At 38.0% G+C, this 12,402-nt stretch overlaps 2 non-coding genes across 2 annotated transcripts; both read right to left on the bottom strand.

Annotated features, from left to right (window-relative positions):
• Positions 1–3,582: 3,582 nt before the first annotated feature.
• LOC115917862 lies at positions 3,583–3,774 on the bottom strand. Its single transcript, XR_004066736.1, has one exon. It is a non-coding gene; the product is annotated as a U2 spliceosomal RNA (small nuclear RNA).
• A 6,790-nt stretch (positions 3,775–10,564) lies between these two features.
• On the bottom strand, positions 10,565–10,671 carry LOC115929804. The gene has a single exon (XR_004066747.1). It is a non-coding gene; the product is annotated as a U6 spliceosomal RNA (small nuclear RNA).
• Positions 10,672–12,402: the final 1,731 nt, after the last annotated feature.

Raw genomic sequence — 12,402 nt, 5'->3', positions numbered from 1 at the left:
CGTCTTCTTCTCCTTGTATTCCTTTTTCTTCTTCATCTCCATCTTCTTCCTCCTCTTTTTTTTCTCCTCTTCTTTATCCTCTCTGTCTGTTATTTTCTCATTTATCTTGAAAAAAATTCATTCACTCATTAAAGGGAAAGTCCACCCCAAAAATAAGTTTGTTTCGATAGAGGCAGAATAATAAGAAAATCAGGTGAGTGAAAGTTTGAGCAAATTCTGAATGAAAATAAGAAAGTTATGAATTATTGAAGTTGTGATCGATCAAATACAAATTGGCAACTCTGTGACTTATTATACAAGCTCTCCTTCATTTGCTTTGTGCATAATATTCCATAAAACCATGTTTTCTTCGTTATTGATGACGGAATATATATTTGTTCCTTGCAGGGGGAGTATAGAAACATATTTGCAATTATTATATTTAGGGTGCATGTATGGTTGAAATTTTTCTTGAGGGAAAATGAAAATTTTAGATTTTTTTAGTACTGAGCAAATGGAAGTTGAGCTCGCATGATACGTCATAGAGTTGCCAATTTGTGTTTGATTGATCACAACTTCAAAAATCCTAACTAACGTGACTCAAATGAATTTAAGAAAACATCTTGAATTGACAAGTCAACATTAGAATCACATGTATATAATTCACTGAAAAATTGGTGAAAAACCGACTTAACATTTTCTCCTGATTCCAATATCCTTTCTTTATTTCGAATTTCTTTGATATATTTCTGTCTCGCATTATCCCGTTCATTTTGTGAAAGTATCCCGGTTTTTCTCCACCCTCTATAACATTCTCTCTTGAACGAATAAATTCCCCTTTTTCTTCTGCTGGTAAAAGTTGGCAAACTGGGCTTTATCCGCCATAATACATGAATCTTGATCCTTCAATCGGAGGCGTCTATCCCTTGACCGCCTCACCCCATGTATAAAACACAATTCTTTGATACGCTCTTTAACATTTTCCCACCAATCCCCAATCGACTCAAACCCCGATTTTAACGTTTGCCACAGAGAACATTGAAACGCAAGATAAAAACAAATCGTTCATGAGGCACCGTAATAACAGTATGAACAGCTTCGTGATCTGACAAAGGAAACGCGATTTTTGACGATTTAATTATGCTGAAACCTTCATGTACATAAATCCTATCCAGTCTCGAACTCTGATCCTTCCCGGCATGAAACCATGTGTGACCATTGTAAACTCTACCGAGTTGACTCTCAACCAAGAGTCCACCAACAAAAGAGACTGTATAACAGCACAAAACACCCTACGTCCATCAAAACAGGATGTATTCTGCGAATCACTGGACCGATCTGTGTCAAATGTGTGTCACGCAGTTAAAATCTCCTCCTAAAATTACCGTTGTATTTCCCCTCGTCCATGGGTGTCGATCCGTAACTGATACCTATTCATCAGGGGGGGGGGGGATGATCTATTCATTCACCCCCCCCTGATGAATAGGTATTACGTAAGGATCGACACCCATGCCCTCGTCACTTATACTCAATTATTGAAGAACAAAATACGTTTTCTCGGATTACACGGTGCATAAATATTTATATTACATATACGAACAGAAAATTCTGGAAATGAACATAAAACTGAGACTGAGCGTCCTTCAGAGTCGGACCTCACCTGAGAAAATGAACATGTTAGGCCATGTAAAAAATATGCATGTTTAGCGTCCCCGCCCGCTTCCTTTATGGGGGCCGCCTCCTATTTTTTTTTTAAAGAAAAAAAGCATTAAAAACACTGCTAAAATGGATCTATTTCTGATTTAAAAAACAAACAAAAAATGTCGGCGGCCATCTTGAAAAATAGCCCGATTGACAGGGGAAATGTACCGAGCGGCAATTTTGGGCGGCTATTTTGAAAGAAAGAAAAGAAAGAAAAAAAAGGGCCTCCTCCTTTCTATTTTTCAAAAAAACAAGACGCTAACATGTTTTTTTTTTTATTTGGCCCAAACTCAGGAGAAAAAGTAATTGAGACTCCGAAAAAGCTGAAGAAAAGAACACAGGTCCATTCCAAAGAGATTTGAACGTTTGGAAATCAGATAAATATAAATATGTTTCTTGTAATAAAATAACATCAACAGCAATAGGCGGTAGCGATGACCGGTTGCTCCTTCTGCAGTACTGGCATGAACCTGTCCTTGGCCTCTACTCCCTTGAACGTCACATCATACTTGCTGCCAGGCAAACCTTGTACCGCCGTCAGATAGCATGTCCCTGGTCAGATGCTCCGCCGGCTGGATACCGTTCCCCTTCAAGACCTCGAAAATATTGGCCTTTTCCTCCATCAAAACCACTATAGAACGCTACACCTTCGTTGAGTAGGCTGCATCCTGCTAACCGTTTCCTTGATGATTTAGCCAAAAGGCTCTGTCTTCCCTGAAATGAGCATATCACCCAGAAAGCATAATACTCCTCCCTCAAGACCCTGTAGAACTTGGTCCATGGCAGCTTGGAAAATAGGCACTCCAAAAGGATGTCGAGTATACTTTTAAAGCCCTCGATGAGTGTTGGTCGCCCCCCCCCCCCACTCAGTGTTATTTAGGGTACGCATAATTTATGCGTCTTCCCAGCACACCCCCCCCCCCCTTCAGCAAAAGTCCGGTGTGTAAAGTCAATACGGGTAGACCTTTTTCCTTTGTTACGACCCGGAGAGTTTGGGAACACGCAGGGGGGGGGGGGGGTTGATCGTCAGATATTTGCGAGAATCCTCCTCACGAGTCATCTGCTGATTCATAATGGAGTCCAATTATTCTCGTCGCCACTGTTGTATCTCTGATACACTATAACATGGGTGATTTACCTGAGATTTTAAGGGAGTGTCCTTTCTACTTGGCTGCTAGTAGTGAAGTTGCTTGGAAGTTCACATCAGTGACATTCTTCCTATAGTGGTTACGACATGCTATTCAGGTATCCATCTATTGTCCTAATGTCACTGGCTGGTATGTGTATTAAATTGTTATGTGCATTGTACAGCAGGCATATCTATCATGTTGTTCTATATACATAACATCACTCATTTATTTAAAAATTCTAAAACATACCAGTTGAAAAATCTGGTTTATTTATGTGAAACCTTCACCCCAGAACAGCACCACCTTATGTATGCAATTTGCGTTCTTGCAATTGGAGTACAAAGGATACTAACAGGTGAATGGAATGCTTCAATATCACAAACACCTGGGAAGAAAGCATCCATACAGTTGATAAACGAGTCCGCATAATAATAGTACGTCATGCAATCAAAAAAATGGCTGAGAAACTTTACTTTATTCTTGCTTTATGCCTTTCTCACACACTTTGGTGGAGAATCTTGTATATTGATGGGCAAAAATGCAATATATCTCTCAGAAAAACTAAAGTTACCTTTGGGGTTAGGTTTCCTTAAATAAGGGAGAGGTGGCATGGTGGAGAAAGAAAGAAAAAAAGAAGAAGACAAAATAGTGTGAAAAAGTATAACTACTATGTTAGGACGTTAATAAAGAGGGAATGGGGCCGAGGAGAGAAGGGTGGAGATGTACGAGGCTTAGGGAAAGGGATTCTTTCTTTGGTTTATTATTACCCCCTGAGGGGTGGGCCGATCCCGGAGGTACTGCAATACCGGGCCAACCCGTGACCAGGATGGAGCAAGCCCCTATTCCATGGTCTAGATTCAAAAATCAGTTTAATATACAAGCGACTCGGTGAGTCGCGTTTCAGATATTAAGCTGAAAAGAACAGATACTACACATGATCTTAGCCAAAAGGCCGAGAAGCGATAACGACAGGTAAATTTACCGGACAACACATGAAAAAAGTGTATCTTTTTAGTTCCAGTTGGAGAAAAACAGGAATAACCAAAATGCGCTCCACTTACGTCCACGTGGCGTAAAATGAAGGAAAATACCGACAATTCATCGTGATCTATCCAAAAGTAGATTTTAAAATGAATCGTTTGACAAACAGTTGAAATTAAATAAATCATTCATTCATCTGTTTTTTAGAAAAGTTTCTTAATAATTGTAAGAGACAGGAACGTCTATCAAACAGTTTACAACACGTTTTACATACTGGAGCACGTACGGAAATTAGTCTTAACAATAAGCCGCTATGATGATATCTTATTTTATCATTGGAACTGTTTCATCATGTTATCCTAATTATCCCAAGCAATCTTAGTACAAAATATATACTTGACACCACAAATTTACATTTTTATCTAATACATGTACAAATTATTTTGAATGATTGATATTCGTCCACAAATCTTGCATACAGCGTATGGTTTTGAATACAACACAAGTGAATGGTCGAATGAGCGACCGTTTTACGCACTATATGACGCACGCACAGCGCCGAGACAGCGAGCCGCTCAGGATGCATAACGTGTACGATGCGCTATTCATATGGTAATACAAATCATGCATATGCATTAGTACGACCGCATGGCGATGATGCGTGCGACCCACAGAGATCTATATATCTCATAGAGATATATACTTAATATTAGTAGTATCTCTATGATATATCTCTATGGTGCGACCTCATAATTCCAGCGAATAATTAGATTCACATGCTGCCACATGACAATTTCTCAGACATTAAAGGGGAAGTCCACCCTGAAATTAAGTTAGTTTTAATAGGAGTAGAAAAATGAGAGAAACAAGTCAGTGAAAGTTTGAGCAAATTCCGATTAAAAATAAGGAAGTTAGGATTTTTGAAGTTGTGATCAATCAAACACAAATTGGCAACTCTATGACGTATCATGCGAGCTCAACTTCCATTTGCTCAGTACTAAAAAAATCTAAAATTTTCATTTTCCCTCAAGAAAAATTTCAACCATACATGCACCCTAAATATAATAATTGCAAATATGTTTCTATACTCCCCCTGCAAGGAACAAATATATATTCCGTCAATAACGAAGAAAACATGATTTTATGGAATATTATGCACAAAGCAAATGAAGGAGAGCTCGTAGGCCTATAATAAGTCACAGAGTTGCCAATTTGTATTTGATTGATCACAACTTCAATAATTCATAACTTTCTTATTTTCATTCAGAATTTGCTCAAACTTTCACTCACCTGATTTTCTTATTATTCTGGCTCTATCGAAACAAATTTATTTTGGGGGTGGACTTTCCCTTTAAGTTCCCCTTTATGATCATGACATATATTTTTGTTCAGATTTCATTTTAATAACGAAAGATAGTGTCATACTGGTAGCCTATACCAGGAAGCTGTAATTAATGGAGATCCCGTCCAAGAGGCCCCTTTGAAGTCATCCGTGGCACCGCGCGTCTTTTGTTTCCCCTACCGTAATCCCCTTAACCCCCCTCCGAAACCGTACAGCTCCCTAGTAGCACTAAGTCTTCCCTTTTCACACACAGCCCAGCCCAGCGAGCACGGCGGCTTTTGCTTTGCCGGCCCGTACTGGGGTGAATAGTGGTGATAACTTGACAACTTCTAGCTTTAAATCAATACATGCGCAAACATATAACACAATTTCATTTAGTTCTTTAGGAAGACAAACCTTTGGACTACCTTCCTAGCTATATGTACACATTTCGGAAATTTTCGGAAAATGTAAATAATTAGATGAGAAATCATGATGATGAAAACCTTTTATTTGCTCTAACTCATGATTTCCTAGGTCGATTTCGCTGGCTGAAATGGCAATGTCTTTAGTAGAGCTATCCGAGAACGGAAAAAGCATTTGATGACTAATAGAAAGTTGCATTGGTCATATGTTGTGAATTCTGTATTTTATATGATATAGCTAAATACATCTTCACTGAACATGACTTTATTTTTCGGTGCCACGCATGGCTTCAAAGCCCGATGCTTGCATATTTTTGCAAAAGAGTGAATAGAAAACTTAGGGAAGCAGATGGCGTTGCGTAACATTTCGTACTATTTGGAATTGCAGAGAGGGACTGTGTATTGATATGGACAGCTGTTGATGGAAATGATGCCTGGAGAGGGTTATATTTCTTTTTGTTAAGCCAGGTTAATCTTGAATATTTTTCCCTCGGAAAATTCTTTCGAGACGATATCTCCATTCATTACAGCTTCCTGCCTATACTATAGGCTTACCAATAAGAACTGTTTATTTTCTTTAAAACAACCCGAGTAAACTGTCCTTTTCACCACTTTATCTAAACAATTAGCCTGTCTGGTTGTGCGTCCGGGTTCGGTTTACACATGCCAAATTGTGATACTAAAGTGTCGTAAAAAAAGAAGATATGCCAGCTGTTCATGCAATCTGCAGTTATAAGGGAAAGGGGGAAAAACGAGGAATAATTTCTCAAATATGATCCCTGATAATGTAATAAAAATCATGACGATGTAGGAGTATTTATACCAATGTCTAAAAATGGTTTATTTACAATTTGATCTCATAATAACTTCGTCTACTTATCGTTAATTTGGTCTAATGACCATTTAGGCTAATTGTCATTTGGGCTAATCTCCAATTAGTCTACTATACCATTTTGTCTACCGTCCATAAGGTCCATGCGACAATCATTGGATTATTATGATTAATGTTATGATTGAATGATTATTAGGCCACAAGAATAGTAGTAGACAAACTGGGCATTCGACCAGCTGGGAATAAGATCGAATGAATTTCAGACCAAATGATTAGTAGATTTATTGGACATTGGACCTAATGACTATAGTCCTAAGAGACAAGTGACAAGTAGACGGAATGATTATTAGACAATGCATGTTGGTTGGTTTATTTGTTTTTCCTCACTGCTAAGAAACCACGTTGTATATGCTAGTACGTAATTAGCAACAAGATAGTGGACGTGGATATATATACATGAAGTAGACTTTCGACTTGTTTTTGACCATATGGAAATAGACATTGGTTACTAGACTAACTGGTTGTAGGCCAAACGGCTATAAACCGTCATGCCTATGTGTGTAAGTGTACCTCGCGCTTACATGTATATACATCTGCAGATTGAGGTTAATATGCAGCTATATACATTCGGGAGAATATCTCACAATAATAGGTTTAGTGTCTGTGGTTATTTGTACCAAGTGGATTTATTTAGTGTTGTTTTTTTAATACATGTAGCAGTTTAGACGCCTTCGGCGATTCTTATTGTCTAGTCTCTCGAAGAATCTTCGCATGAGGGAAATGTAAAATATTGAATTAACCCGGGGGTTGGTGAAAAAAAATACCGTTGGCCAATATGTGAAAAAAGAAAGAAAAAGAAGCCTAATCATTGGTTAAACGCCCGAACGGTGTCAAAATCCCCGCGAGAGCCCACGTATACGTGACTTTATGGAAGCATTTGCGATGTCATCAGAAAATGAAATGGTGAATTGTTTAAACTTGCTTAAAAATATGCTTTTCGAAGGTTTGCAAAACTACATGTACATGTAACACATGAACAGTGTATATATTATATAATATATAGTTTGCTGTTCGAAGACAACGTTTTCTTTACGATTCTTTTAAAAGACAAATGTCATCCTTGGGTCTTATTGGGCTCTTACTATATCTAACAAAAGATTACTTAACAAAACAAATCATGAAGTCATATCCAGTCAGTGGCTGGATCGGCAAAAATGGGTAACGATATATCATTTAGGAAGTCTTTTTTTTTTGGGGGGGGGGCAAAGATGTCCGTGTGTCGTGTTAAAGAGGTCTATTCACTCGACTCTAAATATAAGGGTCAGGTTCTAGAATTTCAGGCCAGCACTAATGTTCTTTGGCAAGAAATTTATTCACATTTGACACTCTCCATCCTTGTGTAATCTAGCAATTGCTGGGGTAATAATAATATTGGAGGACCCTATAAGAACAGCATTGATGCTGATGAGGCTTCTCTGGGTAAATAACATTATTGTTATTACATGTACACTATCATCCGGTGTGTTTATATATTAAGCCTACCCTTTGCTTTTTCCAGAGAATCATTAATAGATGCGGAGTAGTCTTTAAAAATCCTGTTTTTGAGAGAAATATACCTCGATGCTTTTGTTAGTCAAGTTTCATTACCAGAATGTTCGTGATTGGTTATCTATATTGTAAGTAGAATTTATTTAAAAATGAATACTTGTATGGTATCGAATGTCTATACAGCCTCTCTTCTATCATAATTAAATATACATGTACCAATGATCTTGTATTATCATGCTTACATAGGCCTAGCGTGTTAATGTCATTTGGCATTTGGCATCACCTTTGCATGGGAGAGAAAAGGCGAAATGTATCACTTTGAGCCCCGTGTCTCTCCTCCCGGTATAATTACTGATTGGGGTGCGAAGGTGGACCACAACTACTCCGGGGTTCCCCCTACACTTATACGAATAAGGTTAGGGAAATACATGTATATCTATCAACATGTACATATATATATATGTACATGTACATGAATGTGTATACATGTGAATAAGATGTAATATCTACATTTTACACGTATTATGTATAATAATACATGTAATTATAATAATACGGGGTTATAATACTGTATTAAGCACTTTTGCCGTCGGTTACGCTGTAACCGATAAAGCGCTAAAACGTATTACCCCCAGCGTCCAAATAAGTTTTAATTCACTCCAAAATAAATGAACATACACATAACGTTTCAGGCGTTTATTAAAGTGAGAATAGTGAAACAGAATAAAATTTCAAAGAATATTCACAAAAATAAAGTAGGCTGACAACAACATATACAGTAAATATACAATATAGTTACGAACAATCGGTCGAAAATAAAAGTCACTACTGCTAGTCCTACTCTTACTGCAGCTACTTCTATAACTGCTTCTTTCTTTTTTTTAATACTTGCTACTACTACGTCTACTACATGTACTACTACTACAACAACTACACAATGCGCAACATATCCGCCCAAAAGAGGGTGTTCAATAAGCTGAACAAGAAACGACGGGCTCACAACTGTACGTTTATTCAATTCTTATTTCCTTAAACAATACATCCCCTAACACTACTCTTTCTTATAACAGGAGATGAAACATGACTACTAACAGAATTTGTTTAAATAATAGGCCTTGTCAAGATAGATGTCTATTGGGTCTCAATAACAAAATCCTTTTTTCCTTTGGTCTAGTTTGACCTTCTATCTTTACGAGAAGGGAAATACATATACATGTATAAGGGATATTCCAGTCTAGCTCTTCCTTGGAAGAGACTCTTCCCTCATTTCTCTGTCACTGTTAACTTATTTGACGGCCTTTATTCAACTCGGTATTTGTTATAAGGTCTCTTTAAAAAAAGAAGACATTTTCCTTTCTATAGTCTAGTCTAGTCTGACCTCCTTTCTTCAGAAACAGAGAGTCATTAAACAACTTGTTCCTTGTAAAACAATCTTCCCCAAGTCTTAGTACCCGAATACATATTTGACCGTGACAATTCAGCTTGGTATTTGTTGTTGTTGCAAGGCAGGCATAAGTTTCTACTCTATAGTTCGTCGGAACTTCTATTGAGGTATAGCACAGAGTTCGTACATGTATATTTAATCGGGCCTGTTCCGAAAGTCTCGGTTTCTAATCACTACCTGCACACCTTTATACATGTATATCATCGGCATTTCTTCACATCGTGGCCCTGTTTCATAAAACTTGTTATCACTTACAAATACAAATTTATATCACAACAAAATTTGCTCACAGCTAATCAAATTCCATGCTTTAAGTAGGTTACAACACTTAATATCAATTGTTATTGATAACAAGTTTCATGAAGCAGGGCTCTGGCTGGGTCTTATTAAACGGCACCGGACCTATCTTTTATCAACGCTTTCCAGTTTCAGTCTCTGTCGTTATTAACGCCTTAGCTCGATCGGTCATTGACCTTTGGGGTTTTTGCATCCATGGTACAGGTAAGTTTCAACAAACTGAAAGTTGTTGGGTACAGCGGCTGATCCATGGCTCGCTGCTTCCGTGACGTCACTTAAGGACGATGTTATCCCTTGACCTTGATCCTGACCTCGATAGAGACAGCAGGGGGTGGACTGGTATCACGTGATGTAGACATGACAGTCCTAGTCTAAATCAAAGTCACAAGATACCCGGACCTAAAGCACAAAGGGAAGGTAAATTAGCAAAATTCTTTTGATCATTGTTACGATTATACCGTTGCTCCCATTTGGGTAGTTAGGCCGAATTACGCCTTTGAAGTTGAACTCTGGGGGTTATGTATGGTATTTTTTTAATCCTTAAAGGCTCCCAATACATAATGTTTTTTTTTAATTTTATATTAAAGGTAAAACTAGTCTTTTCCCCAGACAGTATTTTGAAAATAACCCTCAAAACTTCGGATCTGTTTTATTGGGCTAAAAACACTGATTTTCGAACAGTTAAAGGACAAGTGTCAGGTTTTTGGTCTGACCCAGGATTCCTTTAAAGGATCTCTCCTCGGAACTATCATCTCTATCAGTATTAAAGGTAAGACTAGCCTTTCCACCAGACCTACTCTTTGCAAATACTCATTTCAAGACGTTTTGAGGGCTAAAAACGTTAGTTTTAGGTCATTTTCAGTAGGGATTTCGGGAAATTATGAAAAAAATATTAATCTAAAACGCAAAAATATGGAACGCTTCACGATTTTGCGTGTCATCCTTGCGCAGGGGCCATGCTAATCTTCTCTGTATCGTTCCAATTTTAATAGATGTGTTGCCGAAGCGAACACGAAAGTACCTGAGAACAACTCTCTTTAAGAACTACCAATCCATAAACTCCGAATTTCGCGCAGTGTGCGTGTTTAAGCACGTTTCCCGTACGTAGCAGTCTCCCTCGATCAAGAAATCAATAATCTACTTTTGTTGTCTCTTCATGTGACCTGTAGTTCGACCAATAGGAAGGCACACACAATCCTTTGTGTGTGTGAAACGCTCACGCACGTGGAAACGCGGACACACTGCATAAGACTATATAAATCCCGTCGTCCGTGGCGCCCTTGAACTGTTAGATGACTACATAGTTGAGTCAGCACGTGGCTGTGTAGAGTGATTCAGACAGCATGTACTGAAAGACTTCTGTAATAGGGTGGCCACCATTCCATCATCTCCCGTCGATCTGGTCTTGGCCTGCAAACTAACAAAATATACATCACATTGGTTACAAAACTATATACTCAAAAAAGCATAATACATACATAACTGAATGTATATATATATAATTACATCTCATAATACATAGAGAGAGAGATTTGAGTATTCTTCCTCCAATATACAACTTTGGATCAACCAACATATTTGGAACATTTCACATACGAAACAGTGAATCAAGGGAATAGGACATACTAACCACAGGTTCAACAATTAGAAAATTACTTTTGGCATCTGTAAGACTAAGAACAGGAGGAGGGGATTCAATGGTTAACCCTTCCACAGGATTGAAGTATGCTGTTATGAGACATCATTGTGGTATCATAATCAAATGCATGGTGAAATGATAAAAGGGTGATGAGATTTGCGTGATATCTCGCTGCAAATTTCAAATCAAGTCTGCCACGCTGGAACATAAAGGCGTCCTATACTTTCAAAATAGAGATTATAATCCATATTATATGATATAACACATCGAAATTTATATAACTAATTAACTATTTAATAATCAGGAACACTGGTATCGCAACCCATGCTTTTATCAGTCTTAATACGGGTCAGCTCTCTGTGTCGGCCTACAAACAGATCGATCAGCGTAGTCCGGTTTTAGTCACGCCTTAATTGTGATGGTGACGTTTAAAGGTCGATTACCATACGTACATGAAATAAATAATCATATCTTGTTGATAGTTGATACACGTCTGTGTGAACCAAAAGTACACAGAAATTTCATACACATTACAGACACGGCCATGTAGGCTTACTCTTAAAGTCTTAAACCAATCAAAGAAGCAGTTCCACCCCATCCCACCCGAAGGCGTTTGTAGGCTAAAATTAAAATCACCCATGGTTTGATTTGGTATTACACCATAGAATAGACCTACCACCATTACACTCACCTTTCGTGTTGCCATTAGTGAAGTACATGGTGACTTTGGATTTGGAGGGGTCTGTTAACACTGCACAGTGAGGAATGACCAACTTTAAAGGCTTCTCAAACGTGGTCCCTGAAGGTTCACACACTACACCAGGGGAGACGATAGCTTCATTCTCGGCGAAAAGGACACTTGATGGCTGACGCAGAACCTTAGAGAAATAGCAACAAAGCAGGTACATGAGATTAGGTATCGATACTATTTCTATCAAATCTTACCTCTTTTTTTGATAGGCTTATCAAAATATGAAGTGATTTAAATAAGTGAATCTTAAACAAAACTAAATAGATGATTGGTATTACAAAAACGAAAAATAGGAACGAAAACAGACATCTCTAAAGCTTTTCGTCTTGCCCTCTTCGAAGTTAATTGCAAGAA

The sequence above is a fragment of the Strongylocentrotus purpuratus genome, unplaced genomic scaffold (assembly GCF_000002235.5).
Source record: "Strongylocentrotus purpuratus isolate Spur 01 unplaced genomic scaffold, Spur_5.0 spur5_scaffold_5, whole genome shotgun sequence".
Taxonomy (NCBI): domain Eukaryota; kingdom Metazoa; phylum Echinodermata; class Echinoidea; order Camarodonta; family Strongylocentrotidae; genus Strongylocentrotus; species Strongylocentrotus purpuratus.
This window is presented reverse-complemented; position numbering and strand designations above follow the sequence as displayed.